The sequence below is a fragment of the Phodopus roborovskii genome, unplaced genomic scaffold (genome assembly GCF_943737965.1).
Source record: "Phodopus roborovskii unplaced genomic scaffold, PHOROB, whole genome shotgun sequence".
Lineage (NCBI taxonomy): Eukaryota > Metazoa > Chordata > Mammalia > Rodentia > Cricetidae > Phodopus > Phodopus roborovskii.
Window position 1 is genome coordinate 10,576,012 of NW_026126540.1, and position 20,757 is coordinate 10,596,768.

A 20,757-nucleotide genomic window follows, 5' to 3' on the forward strand; every position below is an offset into this window, starting at 1 on the left:
TTAGTCGGGACATTCGATTTACATGTTGGAGACAAGGAAACTAAATTTGACTAAGATGGCCATACATAGTTCTAGGACTGTCTAGGTCTTGTAAAAAGTTAGTTGCTCATAATAGGAGTCAGAATAATAGGGTCAGAATCTCATCCATTCCTTTGTTTGTTTGTTTTTCTATAGAAACCAAATTGTTATTCCATTTAAACATATAGACAAGAACTGAATTCTGTCAAAATGTGAACCTATGTCAGGACTGCCTGCTCTGGGGAGATAAAGGCAACAGGATTCCAAGGGCATTCAGAGCAATTTAGAGAGACTATTTCTAATTTCTAATCAAAAGTGGAAAAAAGGTAGAGGGATAGTAGCTTACTGTTTGGACACTTACCTAGCATGTAGTAGAAACTGAGTTCAATCTTCAGTCCAAGGTTAAAAAAAAAAAAAAAAAAAAAAAAAGGAAAAAATACCACATCAATAGAGGAGTAAAGAAGTTTAGTTTTGTTCCATGGTGATGGTGTAAATGGTGTAACTCTCATAGTCACAAGATTTATGGAATCCACCGCTGTTTAAGGTTTCCTCTTAGTAGGATTCCTTTAGAATTCCTCAGAACTAAATTTGCTCGTAAGCTGTGCGAAATCTCTGTGCACAGTTATCTAAAGGAAATGAACTTTTCAGCAATAATCTTATCCTATACTTGAATATGAGATTATTGAGTAACATACACACACACACACACACACAAATTGTACAGTAGAGAGACATGGAAAGACTTCTCACAAATTACACAGCACATGATATTCAGTTGTCTTTCCAACCTTTGGAAAATCTTGTTTCCTGAATTCATGATCACTCATTTAAAACCCCTGATTTCTTAGCATCAGTTTCATTTCAGCTTCTTAAAGTCTTCTTTGCCTAAAGTGGACAACTGAGTCTACAGAATATAATTAATGAAGGCTATAAAACAGCACTCAATATTTTAGTCATAAAATTTGAAAGAGAAGAAAGTTATTAACTGAACATATTCATTGTTTCCAATTCAAGAAGGGTCTGTAGTCTGCAGAAGAACATAAAATCACTAATGGCAGTGCCTTTATAATATTACATTTTCAAGGTGAGTAATACCTCTGTATTCTTGAATACAGAGTACAGTGCTTTTGAGCAGCTAACATAGGAGGCATCCAGGGCCTAAAATTAAATTTACATAGCACTGCCTTTGGGTAGAGTTAATAATTTATGAGCTATTTACACTAATCTTGGAAGGTCTATTGTTAGTTGTATTTTATTTTGTTTTGTATTTAAAAAACAACCCTTCATAATTAAATATCCATATATTTTTTACACTGCATGCAAATAATTTGGAAATTACAAACACCTAGAAGTTCCCATCATTTAGTATTTTGTTTCTAAGTCCAGCAAAGTACAACTGGAACCTCACATCCAAGAAAAGTTAAGACAGCATTTAAGAACATTAACATGTTCTCCAGCTTAAATGAATGATTTTCAACTATGTTTTTGTTCCAAAGAGGGGAGGTTAAGAAAAGTAAATTTGAGAAAAGCAGGTGATGCATAATTTGGAACAATCTAATTAATGATAGTAACATTAAGTCACTGGAGAAGCAAACAACACCCAAAATGAATGCTGAGTGTTCAACATTAAAATGGTGAGCTCAGTATATGTGCTGGTGTTAGGATGCTCCTCTAGCACCAACCTAGGGGCTCAACTTCTAGCATTTAAAATTTCAGGTTTAAGTGTAAACTTGACATCTGAGGAAAAAACCCAGTTCAGATTGGTCTGTGGGCAGGTTTGTGGAGGATTATCTTTATTGTTAATTGATGTGGACTGTAACATCCCTACAGATTGTGTTGTGTGAGATGGCTAGGTAAGCATGAGCCAATGGACAAGATAGCAAATAGTGCCCTTTCACGGTTTTTTACTTTTAAGTTCTTACCCTGAATCCCCTCAGTGACAGTCTGTGACCGGAAGTATAAGCCCCTTCTTCTTTCTTTTGGCTAGGAGGGTTCATCCCAATAAGATATAGGATACTAGAACAGTAAATAAATAACTGGTAGCTCAACTAACAAAATGTAAAATGGAGTTTTATGTCAAAAACTCACAGTTTGAACTGTGTCATATAACACTGAAATAACTCGGCTCTATTCTTTACAAGAATGTCCACTCTATGTCTTGTTGCTTTTTTTGTTTTCCACTGCACCCATTTGTTGACACTCGTCTCACCTCTTGTCACCTTTAAGATCTGTTCTAGGAATAAGGGCATTTTGTCATTCTGAGGATTCCTTGAGAAATATGTCGAAACTCCTTTTTCATGAGGTTTTGTTAATGACCCAGAAGTAACCGTCAGTAGATTAATGAAGCAAGATGATAGCCATGGGTCTGTTTACTAAATGTCTATCTCTATAATTTTCAACTATGTGCAGACTTAAAAGAGGGTCAAGTTCTTATAAGTCAAATCCTTTTCAATAGCAAACTGGACTGGTAATATTCTCAGTGGGTAAACCACTTACCATGTATGTGAAGCACTTTACATGTATACATTAGGTCCTGAGTTCTGATGTGCAGAGCCTACATAAAGCTACTAGGACCAGTAACATACATCTATAATTTTTGCCCGCCTACATTGAGTTGGGATGTAGTCACAGTAAATTTTCATAGTGGGTACAGCTTAAAGGCTTAAAGTGGCTTAGGCAGGTACGAAATTGAGAGCTTGTTGCAAAAATGGTGAAAGGAGAGAACCTATACTTAATATTGTCCTCTGACCTCTTCATGTAAACTACGGAGCCCAAATGCTTACATCCCACTCCACCTCACCACACACAAAAAAAGAACATTGTGGAGAATGTGGTAAAAATCTAAACTTTCCTACTATGACTAATAATTGATAGAGAATAGACAAGTGACAATTTTGTATCACAGGACTTGACTGTTGCTTATTGAGTCCTTAAAAATGTTCCTTTCCAATTGTAAAGATGCTTGGGAGCATTTCAAAGGTGACTTGATATGCATAGTGCTGGGTCCAAGCCTCATTTAGTCACACATTATTTGTCAGAAACTATTAAGACAATTAGTTTACAAAATAAAAAGAATATTCCTGTGTGCTTGCAGAAATTTTCAGGGATGATGATGGAAGTGAATCTTCAGACTTGAGATCTAACTAAAAGCTATAGTGGCATCTATCCATACTAGATTTTCCTGAAAATCCGTATTTGGTATTTTGAAAATTAAATTCAACTTGGCAACATAAATGATAATGCTACTCCCTCTGGGCATGTTTTTACTTTTGAAAGTGTGATTTCACAACACAGGGATTTACATGTAACTTATGGTCAGTAAAGCTAGATTTCTAATTCTTTGGTTGCAATACATGGACTGATATTTTCAGAGGACACCACATCTCAACTTTTAAAAAGTAACTACTGTGTATGACATAAGGAAGAAGGACAGGAGGGAAGTGGTGGATGTAGAGACAGCATGAAGTGGGACTCTTATTGCAAGGAACCTTCAGGTATGGAGCTTTTGACTTCAATGCTGTTTTGAAGATCTTGGAATTTTAATCATTCAAAGAAAAACAACAGGAACAGAGGTAGACTCATGGTGCAGTCTGGACTCATGAGGAAGGCATAGGCATGACAATTAGCACAAACAGTTGGTTAATTAGAGTCAGTGAAAGCCAAGGCTCATTAAAGTGACGTTCAGACACCTTAAAACATATAGATGTACTTTCATTAAGTTTTCCTTTAATGTGAGGCCAAGTCTTTGCTTGCAGACCTGAATCCATCATTAGCTCAGACTCAGCTTAGCCTTTTCAGCCATAGTGTTTCACTAACAAATCCTAGCTGTAGCTTCCTTGAGTAGTCCCTGCCTGGTAAGGTGATTTCAGTGTAAAAAGAAGCTAGATTTCAAGCATTACATTTTTGTGGTATTTTTTTTTTCACTCAATTTAACTGCGATTTTTCTCCATGTTACCAGTTCTGTAGATCTTTCAACATATTCATCTGAATTTCTATAGAAACAACTAATTTTTTTCACTCCCAAATTTCTTACTTTATATAACAGGGAATTATATCACACAAGGAAAACAGAGAGTGAAATTACATAATCAGTCATCCGAGCATCAGTAGTCTTCACCCAGCTCAGCAGGAAAGTACAGGCACTGAAGATTTTGGTTTGGGTGACAGTGGTCTTCTGCACATGATTCATACCTGTTTACCCAGTAGGGAAGAACTTCCTTTAAACCAGTGATTTGCTTTGTTGGAGTTATGTCCTGCAATTATTCATTTACATTACAAGCTAATGGGGTAAAGGGATACATCAGACATGAAGAAAAAGGGATATCAACAAGGTGAGTTTGATCCCCAGGACTTCCATGGTGGAAAGAAGGAATTGACTCCCAATAACTGTGCTCTGTAACCACATATTCACTATGGCACATGCATGTAAATGCACGCAATATATAAAATGAAAAAGGAAGGACAGAAGAAAGAAGTAGGTAGAAATACAATGAGACTTTGAAGAGAACTCTTCAGGGGAAAGGGCTGGGTGTACTGCTGGCAAGAAAGAAAACATTCTAAGTTGTCCCTGTTCTTTTGTGTCAGCTGCCTATTCCTAGAAACACCTTCCTCTTCACATCTGCTATGGATGACTGTGAACCTGGACTCATGTAGATGATTAATATTCTCCTTCCTGTCCTCCACTATAATCTGTCCAGTGATTTCCTAGCCCTATAGCAGACTGCTTGTAATGTCCTCTCCTATATTCCTATATTCCTTCCATTCCCTAGTGACTCCACCAAACCTTGTTATGCAACCAGCTATCCTAATCTCAATGCACTCTCTTAGATTCACACCAACCCTTTCTAGGTCACCTCCATTCCTTTCTATTAGCCGCCCCATACCTAGAAACACTTCCTATTCAAGATGCTCAATGTTCACCACTGTCAGGCACTCAGGTAGGTTAATCACACTATCTTTGTCCTCTTTTACAATCTCTCCATTATCATTGATTGGAAGTAAAACACAATGAAGAAAGTTCCAAGAGGCCAGTCACACCAATAAGTGCCTATATAAAAAGTTGGAGCAATCTCATATTAACAACTGCAGTGAACACCTGAAGGCTCTAGAGAAAAAGAACTAACAACCTAAAGAAGTATACAGCAAAAAATATCAGACTTAGAAATGAAATATGTTAAAGGCAAAAAAAATTAACACATACATCAATAAAATGAAGAATTATTTGTTGAGGAAAATCAATTAGATAAACTTTTAGCCAAATTAAATAAAAGATAGAGAAATAAGATCCAAATCTATAAAAATTAGAGACAAAGAGAAACACACAACATCAGACATCAAGGAAATTCAAGGGACACACTTAAAAAATATATACTGTATCAAATTGGAAAATCTAAAACAAATGAATACATTTCTTGATATATATACAGTGTAACAAAATTAAATCAAGACAAGATAGGCAATTTAAACAGGCTTATAACTCCTAGTTAAATAGGAGCAGTAATTAAAAGTTACTCAAACAAAATATGTCCAGGGCCGGATTTGATTTAGCACAAAATTCTACCAGGCCTTCAAAGAATACCCTTAAATTATTCTCCAAAAATAGAAACAGAAGGAGCCTGTCACAATTGTTTTATGAGGCCACATTTAACCTCACACTGAAACAGCACAAAGACCCAACAAAGCAAAAAGAAGTACACAGCAATTTCTCTAATGAAAACAGATTTAAAAATTCTTAATAAAATACTGGTAAACTGAACCCAATAACACACCATGATACACAAATGGTTCAACTTATGTAAATGTATAAATGCAATTCACTACTTAAATGCTAAAAGACAAAAAAATCACATGATCATTTCATTAGATAAAGAAAAGATCTTAGACAAAATACAACATCTATTCATGATAAATGTTCTACAGAGACTAGGAATATAAGGAACATACCTCAATGTTAATATAGGAAATTTACAGCAAGCCCACAGCCAACATCATTGTGAATGGAACACAAAGTAGTTTTTACTGAAATCAGGAAGAAGACAAGGATGTCCAATCTGTATATACATATTTCATATGGTACTTGAAGTCTTAGCTGGAGAAATAAGACAACTGAAGGAGAGCAAGGAAAGGAAGAAGTCAAAATATCCTTTTGTAGATACTTACTATATCAGTTTTTACATAAAAGACTGTAAAAACTCCACAAGGGAACTCCAAGAGCTGATAAACAGTTTCAGCAATGTAACAGGAGACAGGATTAACTAAAATAATCAGTAGGCTCCCTATATACAAATCTCAAATAGACTTAGAAAGAAATTGTGGAAATGGACCCTTTCACAATAGTATCAAAAAATTTAAAATAATTTGGGTAACTTCAACCAAACAAGCTAAAATCTTACATGATAAAAACTTTAAGACATTGAATGAAGAAAGTGAAGAAAATATCATAAGTTGCAAAGACTCTCCCATGCTCTTGGATTGGAAGGATTAACATACTGGAAACAGTGCTCCTACCAAAACAATCTACAGATTCAATGAAATCTCCTTCAAAACTCTAGCACAATTCTTTAGAAATCTTGAAAAGACAGTTCTCAGCTTCATATAAAAATACATCAGACACACACACACACACACACACACACAAACACACAACCCCCCCCAAAAAAAACAAGCAACAAAAACAGGATAGATACAAGAACCTTGAATAATAAAAGAACATTTAAAAATATACCATCTCCAACCCCAAGTTGTACTACAAAACTCTAGTAACAAAATTAGCATAGTATTGTCATAAAAGCAGACATATTGATCAATGGAACAAAACTGAAGGGCCAGACATAAATCGACAAAGCTATGGAAAACTGAAATTTGATAAAGAAGTCAAAAATACACACTGGAAGAAAGATAACATCTTTAATCATTAGTCAAACTGCATCATTACATATAGAAGATTGCAAATAGTTACTTATTCTGGCCTTGTATAACACTCAGCCACAAATAGATCAAGGACATCATCATAAGGCCAGATACCCTGAATCTGATAGAGGAAAAGGGGTGAATAATCTTGAATTCAGTGACACAGGAAAAGGCTTTCCAAACATGACACTGAAACACAAACACTAAGACCAACAAATGATAAATGGGATCTTATGAACTGAAAAGTTCTTGCATGGAAGGAAAAAAAAAGCATCTGGACAAAGTTGAAGCTACAGAATGGTAAAAATGTACTAAGCACACATCCAGTAGAGGGTTAATATCTAAATTATATAAAGAACTAAAAATACTGGGCACCAAGAAAACAGTTAACATAATTTACAAATGGAGTAGTATAGAGAACAAAGAGTTCTAAAATATGGAGCACAGGTAAGTGAGAAATACTTAAATAAATTCTCATCGTCCTTAGTCAATAGAGAAGTGCAAATAAGAACTACTTTGATATTTCATCGTGCAACAGTCAGAATGTTCAATATCAACAACAACAACAACAGCAACAGCAACAATAAGTATAGCCAGGTTTTCAAGGATGTGGGGTAAGAGGAAGACTTATCAGTGTTGTGTTCATTAAGGAAGCTGGGAATAAACTAGACTCGTTGTTCAGTTGCATCACTTTTGAGCATATTCCCAAAGGAATCTACATGTTACTACAGAGACAATTGCTCATCCATGTTCATTGCTACTCCCTATTCATAATAGCCAGAAGTGGGAAAGAGCTTAATTGTCCATCAATAGATGTGTAGATAATGAAAATGTGGTACATTTACACAATGGAATGTTATTCAGCCATTAAAAAAAAAAAAATGAAATCATGGCATTCTCAGAAAAATGGAGTTAGAAAAAAATCATCCTAAGTGAAGTAATCTGAACCTCAAAAAACAAATACTGTATGCATCCCCCTATATGCAGATGCTAGCCTTCACTAAACATGCTATTATCAGTAAACCACAGAGGTCAGGCAGAGTAAATAGCAGTGATCAAGGGGATGATCTCTAAGGGAAAGGAAATTGAATAAGTTTTAGTAAGAGACAGAGGGAGGTTGCTATGGGAGTATTAAATGCAAAGGGGATGGAAGAGGGAAATAAGGAAGGCAATATGTGAAGGAAAGGATAACATAAAAATTCATTTGAAGAATTACATAGAAACATACTACATAGAAGTTTCTTAATGTGTACATGTATGAAATAAATCTAAATAAAGTCACCAAATAGTGTGTACAGGGGGAGACAAAGGGCCATGTAGACATATCCATCCACCAAGGAAAACCTCCAGTAGAAGAAATGTATTAAATCTAGTAGATTGTTTACCAAAGGGTCCCCATGAAAACTTCTAAACAACCCATGCTGAATACCAAGGCTATTGGTTGCTCTCTACAAACCAATTGGAAGGCCCTATTACTACTGTTATTACTTACATATCTCATTGAACAAGTAGATATCCAGTTGGACATATCTTGGACATATCTATGGCCTTCTATTATGACAAGTTTTCATAACAATAAAAGTTCTTCTTCACACTAGTAGAGGAGAAAGTTAACCACCAACCCAGCTATAAACTTTTACATTTATAATGGTGACACCCTTGAGTGATATAATGTAAAATAATGGCACTTGCATTGTGGGCATAACCAGTCACTATGTTACTGGATTTAAGGCCCATTCTATGTGATGAAACCCATTTCCTGACATTGAATGGACAGCCAAGAACCTGAGACTCGATAAGCCATGAACCAAAGGTAAAAACAAATACTCTTTTGTTCTGCTATAGGAATGTAGCAATTACATTACTTGCAATGGCATTGTGCTATAGTCATAGATCAATATCTTGCTCAGCCATCATCACAGAAGCTTTCTCCTACAACAGATGAGAACAAATACAGAGAGCCACAATGCACAGAGAGTGAGGGACCGTGGACCATACTCTTCTAAGTTGGATTCCATCATCAAACCCCTCCCCTCAGGTCTCAGGAACTATTCCTAAAGGAAGCAGAAATGTTGTAATAGTCACAGGGGATGGATGTCACCAAGGAAACAAGAAGACTAAAACACTTATGAATTCACAGAGATACAGGGCCTGTAGAGTTCAAACCACATGTGTTCCCTGTGCTGAGATGGGAAAGTGGACACAAGCACTCATCCCTAAATAAAAAACTGTCTTCAACTGACAACTGCTTTCAAGAGCAAAATTGGTATCTCTAAAGGAGTCACATTACATATAAAACCCACATTTATGGGAAGACTCCATTCTCAGCTGTGGATGGTCAACACAAAACAAACTCAATAGTATTTTAGAATCATTTAATCTCATATTGTTTTGTTTAGGCATTTTCTGTGTAGGTAAGAGTTTCTGTCCTACCTGGCCTGGCTACCCTTCAGCCCCCAAATAAACAAACTGAAACTTATATTAATTATAAACTGTTTGGTAGATGGCTCAGGCTTCTTACTGGCTAGCTCTCTCTTAATTATTAACCCATAACTACTAATCTATATATTTCTACATATAGAAATATCTATATATTTCTACAGAGAACACTGGCACATCCTATATTCCAGGTAGCTACTCTGTCTCCTCTCCCAAAAATTCTCCTCATCTGGTACTGTCTGGCTACCAGACAATCAGTGTTTTATTCATCAGCCAATAAGAGAAACGAATATACAGAAAGAAATTCCCCGTCATCTCCTCTTTTCTGTCTATTAATAAAAGGGGAGGTTTTAACTTTAACACAGTAAAATTATATATAACAAAAGGTATCAAGCTAGAATTATAGTTAGAATATTTAGTTCACTTAGCAAATTTTAACATTTAGCAAAATTTATTTTTTATTTATTAAGTTTTATTTTTTGACAATTTAGAAATTTATTTAACTGTTTAATGATAACAAACATTTATTACATATCAAAACAAATTTAGGGAACATTATTTTTTGTCTTTTGTTACTATTAAATCTATTAGAGGAGAAAAGGAAATGTGTCTAGATATAGTTATAATATCAAAGAATCTGGTTTTGTGACTTGGCGCATGAAAGTATGAGATTATAGACAAGAGGATCTCAGCTAGCCATAGAAACAAAGATCCCTGGAGGCAAAGCCTCCTATCCAAAGGCCCAGCGTGAGAACACAATCAAGCAAGACAAAGAGAGCATTGACGATTATTACAGACAGATGGAATATCATGGCCAGGGCTATGTAACATTGAATAATTTTTTAAGATAAACAACATTAATTCTAATTTAGTGTGTGGCATGATTAGAACATTGTGAGTCTGGAATTTTGATGAGATTCTAGAGCATGGAATCCTTAGTAATAATACTTGCCCTAATATTACACGATGTTATTTCCACTACTTCTTCAGTTAGAGAACCTTGTCAGCCATCAAAGATTATTATTTCCATGCTCGCTGAAATTATTTAAGATCTCAGAAATTTTATCACTTTTTAGTCTGATACCATCTTTCCTGAAAACACTCTCTCTATGGTTAAATTATCATGGATAAATGATAACTTTTTGCCTTTATTCATTCTATGCTGTCTTACTGTTTATACCCACCTCAAAAAAAGTTCATGTTTGAACTCTCAGGGGGCTTAGGGACTGGGATAATTTTGCCCTTAAATTTTTAATTCTGCTTAGGTTTATGAATGGAGTCCATGAAATCCAAATGAAAATCCTAGAGGATACATTAATAAAAACTGGGAAGCTAATTCACATAAAACATATAGTATTTAAAGTAGCTACAACTATTTTAAGAATAATAGTCCAAGCCTTTAAAGTGTATGATTTATACAGTACATGTTCAAACAGATGTGGATCAGGAAGCAAAACATAGCTGAAAGCTGCTGCCTGGTTGTCGTCTTCAAAGACCCAGCCCTAGGGATCTGCTTTCGATTACATAGCCTCCACAAACACCAATTGGGAACAAGGTATTTAGGATACAAACCTCAGGGGAGCATTTCAAATTCTAGCCATAATATCCATCCTAATATTCAGTCAAGTTCACTTTTCAGATAATTTGAAATGTAATTTAATATTTATTCCAACATCTGCCTTGAGTAGTCATATCTAGACTTGTGACTAATGTGTAACAAACAAAGAATAAATTGTTTGCTCAGTAAATAGACTTTGCCAATGAGGAAGAGTCTGTTTTCTACCCATGCTGAACATTAAAACAAAAACAGAGCTATTAAAAATAAATGTTAAAATGAGAAGAAAACAAAGAATAAATACTAAAATTTGGCAGAGAAATGGGAAGAAATCTGGTTTTTGCATTTAGTGCAGCTTTGTAAGTAGAGATACATTTGAAGGAATAACAAAGGAGGTGAATTATGGTTTAGAATATTGACAACTAAATTATTCATTTAAAATTCTTTAATTGTTTTGTTTTATTGTGTTTATGTGTACATTGACATGTGTTTGTGTCTATATAGACATGTGTGTTTCTATATCTGCACATATGTATAGGAGCCTACAGAAGCCAGAAGAAAGTGTTCAACCCCTTTAAGATGGAGTTACAGCGAGTTGTGAGCCACAGATTTGGTTGAAAGAAACTGCAAGAGCATCAAGTCCTCTGAATCACCAAACCATCTCTCCACCCAAGTTATTGCAATTTCAGTGTTTATACAGTTGAAATAAAAATAAAACATAATAAAACCTTGTGGCTTAGAGCACTCATTCTTCCAAATAAAGAGCTGTAAAGTGAATTACAACTGCCTATATAACTCCAGTTTCAGAGGATTAAACATCCCTCCTCTGTTCTCTGTGGCACTAGGCACACAAATGTCACACACACACACACACACACACACACACACACACACACTCACACACACAAATCTTTAAAGGGAAAACATTTGTGAAGATAAATACACTTATTTTTTAACAACCTCACATAATACCACATATATTGGAAAAATACTGTGTTAATAAGAGTTACAAATTTCATAAAATTATAATTGATAAGAGAAACAACAGGACAATAATCATTTTTTTCAATTTCTTCAGAATTCAAAGAAATGAAAGCATACTATTAATTCTTTTATTACAAATCATATTTTAATGTTTATATTAAATGTGGCTTAATGTTGCAAAATATTTGAAAAAGATAATTCAAATGGAATTCTAAATAAGGACACATTTTCTGTAGAGAAAGTTGGAAGTGTAGCTCAAATACCATAAAATATTCATCTCTTTTGATTTATGAATTTCTCTTCCAGTAATCTACTCATGAAATGCAATATACTCACAAACATAATTTCAAATAAGCAATTTACATGGCAAGATTATCATTGCTTATCTTAGGACATGGTTTGCTCTTCAAATTTTATATGTTGGAAGATTTGTCTTCAAACAGTTGAACCTAATATGAGGTCATGGAGTTGTTATCAGAAGAAATAGAGGTTGTTCTCATGGGAACTTCAGTTAGTTCTTATGAATGATTAAAAATACAGCAGGTCTGAGCCTTCACCTTACGGTTACTACATTCTGTCTTGATGTGCTTTATTCCCCTCAGACATGTTTGTGTCCAAACTGCCATTTTCTGTGATGTGATACAAGGTTATCACAAGTTCTGGCATGATGATATTTGAAATTTCAGTCTCAATAACTATAAATGCAATAAACCCCCTTTCCTTGCATGTTTCCCAACCTCAAGTATTTTATTGCACTAATAAAAAGAAAACAATACAACTAGCTTCTGTTGTTGGAGATGGAGATATATTAATACCCCCCATATATATATACATATATATATGTATATATATATATATACATACACACACACAGATGAATAGATGATATAGGTCAGTTGCTAGATAAATCATAGATAGGTAGATGATAGTTGATAGATGACTATGATAGACACATAGATGAGAATAGATGTAGATAATTATAGATACATGCCAGATAAATGTAGATAGGTAATTCTAGATATATATATGTGTATATATATACATATGACATATACATAATAGATGGAAGGTACATAGGTAGATAGATATTTGTAATAAATAAAAAGTAATACTGATGATAATCTAGGTTAACATTCCAGTATCTGTTTATATGGCTGTATGCTGTGTGTATAACTTTTTTATTCAATTATCTAATCTGTATTTTCTTTGTCTTCAGCACACATAGGAGCTGTAGATGTTACTTTACCTAGTTGGGTGATATAAGCATTTCTTGTCAGACAAACTATCTTTTCTAGACTTTACTAAATCATATTTTTAATCTTCTTATCTTTATCTTAAGAGATTTTCAAGCTCATTCTTCCTTGCCTTTATTGTTTTGTAATAGAATTTAATAACATCTTAGTAGATAGGAACAATGATCTCAGCTATCATGGTAACAACTTCCTTAGCTTGATGACTGGTGATATTTATTTATGATATTTTGCACACACCTGTTTCACGATCATTTGATAGAATGCCATCACCTCTTCACTAATAGAATTAGAACAATTAGTATCTTCAAGTTTAATGGTATTAAGTGTTGTTCTAATCAATTCAGGCTGCTGTATTGAAAATATTTCATAGTGTACAATGTGTAAAGAGTAGAAATATTTCTCATATTTTTGGAATTTAGAAAATACAAAATCAAGGCACCAAGAAATTGAATCCTGTGGAGGCCTTTTTCTGTGCTTTGAAGGAGACATTTTCCTGTTATATCCTCACATTGTGGAAGAGACAAAATGTTCTCTTAATTTTCTTTTAGAATAATGCCAGTAATATTTATCATCAGAATCCTCATGACTTAATTACCCACTACAATATTAATTTTTCACATTAACCATTAACTTTAAACATGGGAATGTTGGATGAACACATTTTGAACAAAGCAAGAACCATTGCCTACAACCTCAAAGACAACACATTTCTCCAGGAAGAAAAAAAAAAAAAAAACGTGAGAGAGTATGCATTTCAATGGTTATGAAGGCTGAAAAGTCCAGTGCTCAAGTCTCAAAGGTGAAAAACTAAGAGCAATAGTGATATTGTTCCAGCCAAAGGCTTGATCATCAGGGCAAATTCCCATCTGAGTACAGGTCTGAAGATAGAGGTCTTTGAAAACAATGGGGCACAGAAGAAAATGTTTCTTATTCTTTTATTCAATTCAGACTGCTCTTACAGTAGATGAGCCTACTCAGCCTACTAATTCAAATTTGAATCTGATATCAAGATGGTATATTCCTCTTTAGCACACCCAGAAAAGTAGCCAAACAAAAGGGCTCTAGTGGCCTAGTCAAACTGGCACAAAAAATCAATTATCACATACAGTATAAAATAAATAACAAGATCAGGCATGCACAGGATGGTTTGCCCATAACAAAAAGAAAAGAAATGAAGGTTAACATTTTTTCTATCTTAGGTACTTGAATGAATAGTGGTATTGGGATGATCTTTTTGTATACTATGTAAATATGTGTCTCTGACCTTCCTGACACCACTTATCTGGACTTCTTCGCCTTCTATGCCTTTTATTCTTAGATTTGTCCTTTGCATGGTGTTCCACATTTTCTGGATGATTTTTGTTGAGAATTTGTTGGATTCAAGAGTTTCTTTGGTTGGTGAATCTAATTCCTCTAGTTTATCTTCAGTGCCTGAGATTCTTTCTTCGATCTCTTGTATTGTGTTGGTTATGCTTGCATCCAGCATTCCCTCAGATCGTGTTTTTTTTTTTTTTTTTTTTTTTTTTTTTTGTTTTTTTTGTTTTGTTTTGTTTTTTGTTTTTTTGTCTCTATTTTGGTTTCCAGGTCTTAAACTGTTTGAATTGTTTCCTTCATCTGTTTGATTGTTTTTTTCTTGGCTTTTTTTTTCTATGATAGATTTGTTCATTTATTATATTTTATTTTGCTTTGTATTTTCCACTATTTCTTCTGGTTTTGTTTGTTTGTTTTTTATTTCATTTCTCTAAGGGATTTTCTCATATCTTCTTTGAGGGCCTCTTTCATTTTTATGAAGTTATTATTTAAATCGTTCTCTTATGCTTCATCTGCTTTGGTGTGTTTAAGTCTAGTTGATCTAGAGTCCCTTGATTCTAGTGGTGTCATACTGGTCTTTCTATTGTTGGGTGTTTTCTTGTATTGCTATTTTCCCATCTCTTCTTCCAGTGGGTGCAGGTGGAGTCTTTTTATCTCCACCCTGTTCTCCCAGTGGGTGGGTTTGCAACTCTGGATGATGCAAGCTCTATTGGAGGTCTTTCCTCTGGCAGAGGTCAGGTGATGGAGTCCAAAGATTAGGGGGCTGCAGCTTCAAGGTGGTCCTTTGGCAGAGTGCTGGAGGCAATGACATCCAAAGATGAGGCGCATGGGGACTCAAGGTGGTCCCTCAAGGATAGGCATGTCTGGTGTGATCAAAGCAGACCCAGGAAGTTCCATGGATTTTAGACATAGAGCAAAGGATCATCAGCTTATAAACAGCCTATAATTCAAACCATAAGAGAAACTAGGATACAAGGAGGAACCTAAGAGATTTATACAAAGTTCTTCACAGAAGGGGAAAGGAACAAGATCTTCTAAGCATATTGGGAGTGTGGGGGGGGCAGTGAGTGGAGAGAGAATTGGGAGAAAGAGAAGGGTAACATGTGGAGCTAGGAAGATTGAGACAAATATACAAAACAAAACAAACAAACAACAACAACAAAAGACAGATACCATAATAGAGGGAGCCATTATAGATAGGTTTGAAGACTCTAGAGAAATGTCCAGAGAGTTACAAGGATGACCTGAACTAATAATCTGAGCAAGAGTGGAGACAAAACACTACCTTAAATGTCTTTCCCTGATAATAAGATTGATAACTAACTTATATGCTACCATAGAGCGCTCATCTAGTAGCTGATGGAGACAGAGGCAGACACCCACAGCTAAACACTGAGCTGAACTCCTGGAATCCAGTTTCAGAGAGGGAGGAGTGATAAGAAAATGGGGTCAAGACCAGGCTACAGAGACCCACCGCGACAGCTGACCTGAACAAGAGGGAGCTCATGGACCCCCAGACAGAGTGCTTGGAAAGCAGCATTGGACCAACTCAGACTCCCTGAACATTGGTATCAGTTAGAAGGCCCTAGGTAGTATAAGGGACCTCTGACAGTGAAAGCAGTTCACAAAAGAACTTTGGGAGCCCATTCCCCAAGGAGGTATACTCCCTTAGCCTAGAGCAGGAGGGAGGGCCTAGTCCCTACTCCAAATGACTTGAAAGATTTTGATGATCCTTCCTGGAAGGCATCACCTTCCCTGTTGAGTGGGTGGGGTGGGAGGGGAGTCAGTGGCATGGGAAGGAGGGAGAAAGAACTGGGATAGATATGTAAAATAAGACACACACACACACACACACACACACACACACACATATATATATATATATATTGATGGGAGATGTCATTCTGTATATGTTTCTTATACTGGTTAATGAATAAAGACCAATAGGAAAGGAAGATAGGAGGGACTAGGAGACAAGGAGGAAATAGGAAGGAGGAAAGAGGACAAAGATGAAGAGTCGGGAGAAAGCAGAACCACCGTTTCTCCACTATCGGTAACACTATGTAGAAATACATAGAAATGGGTTAATAATTAAGATAGAGCTAGCCGATAAGAAACTAGCACCTGGCCAATAGCATTGTATCAAATACAGAGTCTCTGTGCATTATTTGGGGCTGGCGGCGTGGCGGCAGGACAAGACCAGGTGGTGGGCAGAAAAACCATACTCCTTACAAATGGCGCCCACGTGGGTAATAAGAACTTCCACTTAAAATTTAACAAAAGCTTAAAAAAAGGTCTTAGAAACAAAAGAACAGAGACAAGCAAGGTTTCTTGGTAGCAGTATTTTTCTCAGTTGAACTCTGCTTTGCAACAGACAAGCAGATATTCGCGCAGCTCCTTTAAGAACCTTTAAGAAGGTTCCTGACTCAGCATAAGCGGCAAAAAACCGCAAGGCTTTTAAAAAGCACTGCTAACAATTTATTGGTTTCTATGAGAGATGGCAATGGCAGTGACCACATCTCCAAGCTGGCAACCTACTGCTAGCTGCCTGTAGACCAAGGCAGTGACCACAGCTTTCATTGCTGGTGGTAAAAATACCTGCCAACATCTTTGGTAAACTTCAGCTAACACAGCTATGACTTTCATTTTAACAATGTTGTTGTTTACCAGATGAAAGACTCATGGCCAGACAAAGATAAAGATTTACAGTAAAGACAGATTCACATTAAGAAAACCTCTAAAGGTTTACAATATGTTCTAAAATATATGTAGGCTTGGGAGAGAAAGGGAAAAAAAATGGTTTAAAAAAGACAGAGAACAGCTGGGTGTGGCGGCACACGCCTTTAATCCCAGCTCTCAAGAGATAGAGGCAAGCAGATCTTGTGATTTCAAAGTAAACCTGGTATGCAGAGTAAATTCCAGGACAGATAAGAGTTACACAGAGAAACCCTGTCTCAAAAAATAAAAAATAAAAAGTAAAAGAAACAGTAATAAAAAAGCCACAGATGGAGAGAATCTGGATGCTGTATGGTATTATATTGTCTTTGTATTGTTTGACTGCTGAGGAAACAACTGTTAAAGGAAATGTTGCTGGATTAATTCAATTTATATATTTTAAAAATGCTTTGACTCAAAAATTTAAGTTCAAGGACAAGTTACTGGGGAAAAGGATTTCTATTTTTGTTTCCACAGAAAATAAAAAGCTGTGGATTCCTTCCAGACTAATGTGGTTTGATCAAGCCAGACCACCTGAAACAGAGTGCCAGGCGATCCAACATTCAAAACAGCTTGGACAAAGCAGCCTTGCAGACTACAACCAGGATTTCTGTGTCTTCCTAGGATTCACCCACGACAGCGCCCTTTACCAGCAGGAAGTTGTTTGGAAAGAACGATGCCCAAATTCCCAAATATTGTTTATAAATGTTTGTTTTCATCTAAATGGGCTTGGTTATAAATGGTTAATGATCACAACCAATATTCTTTTTAAAGATAAAAAGGGCATTATGGTATAGATATGAATACTTTGTTTTGGAATGGATTTTCGTTTATTGATACAATTTAAGGTCAATGTTGTGATATGTATATTTCTCTTCTTGTTTATGTATTGTGTTTATATAGCTCATTTAAAATGTAATGCATACTTCAATACAGATTATAGATAGTACCTATGATAGTCAAATCTTATAGTTAAGTTAGTTAAGATTTCTGGATATACAGACATGTATTTGAGATAAATAGGCATTCTTCAAACCTTTCAAAGACCTACAGAACATGACATTTAAAATGGTTTAGGGTTTTCGTGACAGTGAGACATAATTGCTCTTGGCAATACCATTTGCACCAGAAAAGAAGATGGAACTTGAAGAAACGCATTATGGAGTTTGCCTCCAATATGGCAAGACTAGCCATTTGGACAAGATACTGCTCTTGTCTGGACTGTTTGACTTTATGCTGTATAAACTGGACATGGAGGACCCACAGAAAAGTGACTGCTGATTCAAGATGGACTGGTGATTGCTACAGAGTTCCTGCTTCATGGAAGAGTCTGCCAGACAGTCTGCAGGGCACAGAGAAAAATGACTGACAAGCTGCCAATAAAAGAAGACAGTTTAAAGTTTTCTGCTTTGCTGAAGAGTCTGCCAGACGCACTATGGCCTATGGGCTGAAGATGGAAGATTACAGGAGAACTTCAGGTGACTGAAAAGGCAAGATGTCTCAGTCATTTCTAGAGTTTATATACTATCCTTCTGTGGTCTTTGAAGGAGTTGAAGACAGATAGTTATGGTTATAGTTTTCCTTAGTTAGCTTAAAGATAAGTTACATATAAGACTTTAGACTCACAAATATGGGATAGATGATAGAATAGTTTTTTAATCTTGCTAAATGTTAATGGACTAAATATTGTCAACTGTGATTCTTATTTGATAACTGTTATGTGATATATTTTGCTATGTTAAGGTTAAAACCCTTCTTTTTATTTAGACAGAAAAGAGGAAATGATGGGAGATGTTATTCTGTATATGTTTCTCATACTGATTAATGAATAAAGCACTGTTGGTCAATAGAAAAAAGATAGGAGGGACTAAGAGACAAGGAGGAAAGAGGAAGTAGTAAGGAGGAATCAGCATGGAGAGCCTGGAGAGAACAGAACCACCATTCCACTGCTCTCGGTAAGACCACGTGGAAATACATAGAAATGGGTTAATAATTAAGACAGAGCTAGCCAATAAGAAACTAGCACCTGGCCAACAGCATAATATCAAACACAGAATCTCTGTGCATTATTTGGGGCTGGTGTGGTAGGACAAACCAGGCGGTGGGCGGAAAAACCATACTCCATACACTTAATTGTCTTTTGGAGTGCATGTAACAAAACTTGTTTTAGACTTCTGGAAATTTTGCTTTATGAAGAAGTGATGTAGGCTCTTCACCTGTAGTGATCAATGGATGGTCAATTGAAATAAAGACAGCTTGCAACACAGCCACCCTTTGAGATGCTTCAAAGCTATTTAAACTCACTGTTTTCCAAAACTCAAGAAGGTAACATATTAATGTGCTTCCTGTTAAATATTCAAAGGCTCAGTAGGCTTCTGTAACATTTAACAATAATGTTAAATGAAGGCTTAATACTCAAAAAGTATTACTATTTGCAGTTAAGGTTTTATTCATTTAATTTATTCTTTGGAGGGCAACAATACTCATTCTTGGGCTTCCAGTAGAGTTGCTTTCCGAAATGCTTACACAGGCCTCTTTACTGTGAAAATGCATGGTGGACAAGAAGTCTAGGTAACTTATAATACTGTTTGATATACATTGAAGATACTAAGCATACTTCTTTCAATTAGTCAAGGAACAGAACATACTTAATTGATTTCTAACTGATTTTTTTCAAAATTGGTTTGTTTTTTCTTTGAAAATAATGGGCTCTATGCAACAAGAAATAAAGGCCTATTACTCAGAAGCTGATTTTGGTAACTGTTAGAGCTTTGTCCACTTATCTTCTGAATGCAAACAAGTATAACCAGTCTTAGATTTCTTAGAATGCTGTTTGTAATGGTAATGCTCCGTTACCTACAATGTAAGTGCAAAGTGCATTGGAAGGAAAGACTGCTAATATCATATCTACCAACTGAGGTACATACTAGAAACATAACTTACTTCTTTTAGGGATTCAAAGAGGGAGAAGTATTCACTTTTATTCCTGTTTGTTTTCTCTGCGGCTACAATTGACTTTTTTATATATGCAGTGAAAATGAGGGGTTATAATTTAAAATTTATTTTATAGATTAGAAATTAGTACACTTAAAACCTCTTTTGAAATACAACTAATAAAATCAGTCTTGGGCTTCTGGGACATTCGATTTTGGAGTGGTAATATGATAGTTAACTACAAGGAAAGACTACCAAAAATATAGCTTATCTTTGACATATATCCAAAGATCATGTGTAAGTCACTAAAGGGAATGTATCTACTTGCTTCCAATTTCCCTTTTTAAAAATCATATTTTTATTAATTCTTTGATAAGTTCATTTAATATATTTTGGTCATATATACCTATCTCCTTCAACTCCCACCTCCATCCATTACCATTTCTCAATTTCATGTTCTTATTCTCTTTTTCCTTCCTTGTTAACCCATCTACTGCAATTTGAATTGTCCAAGCACTCTTGTGTTCTAGTGTAGTAGAACTACCAGGGGTCACATTAATAAATAAAACTATCTCTCCTTCTTCCAGCAATTACCAAATGACAATATCTCTGAAGATAGGCATGGACTACATGCCATAT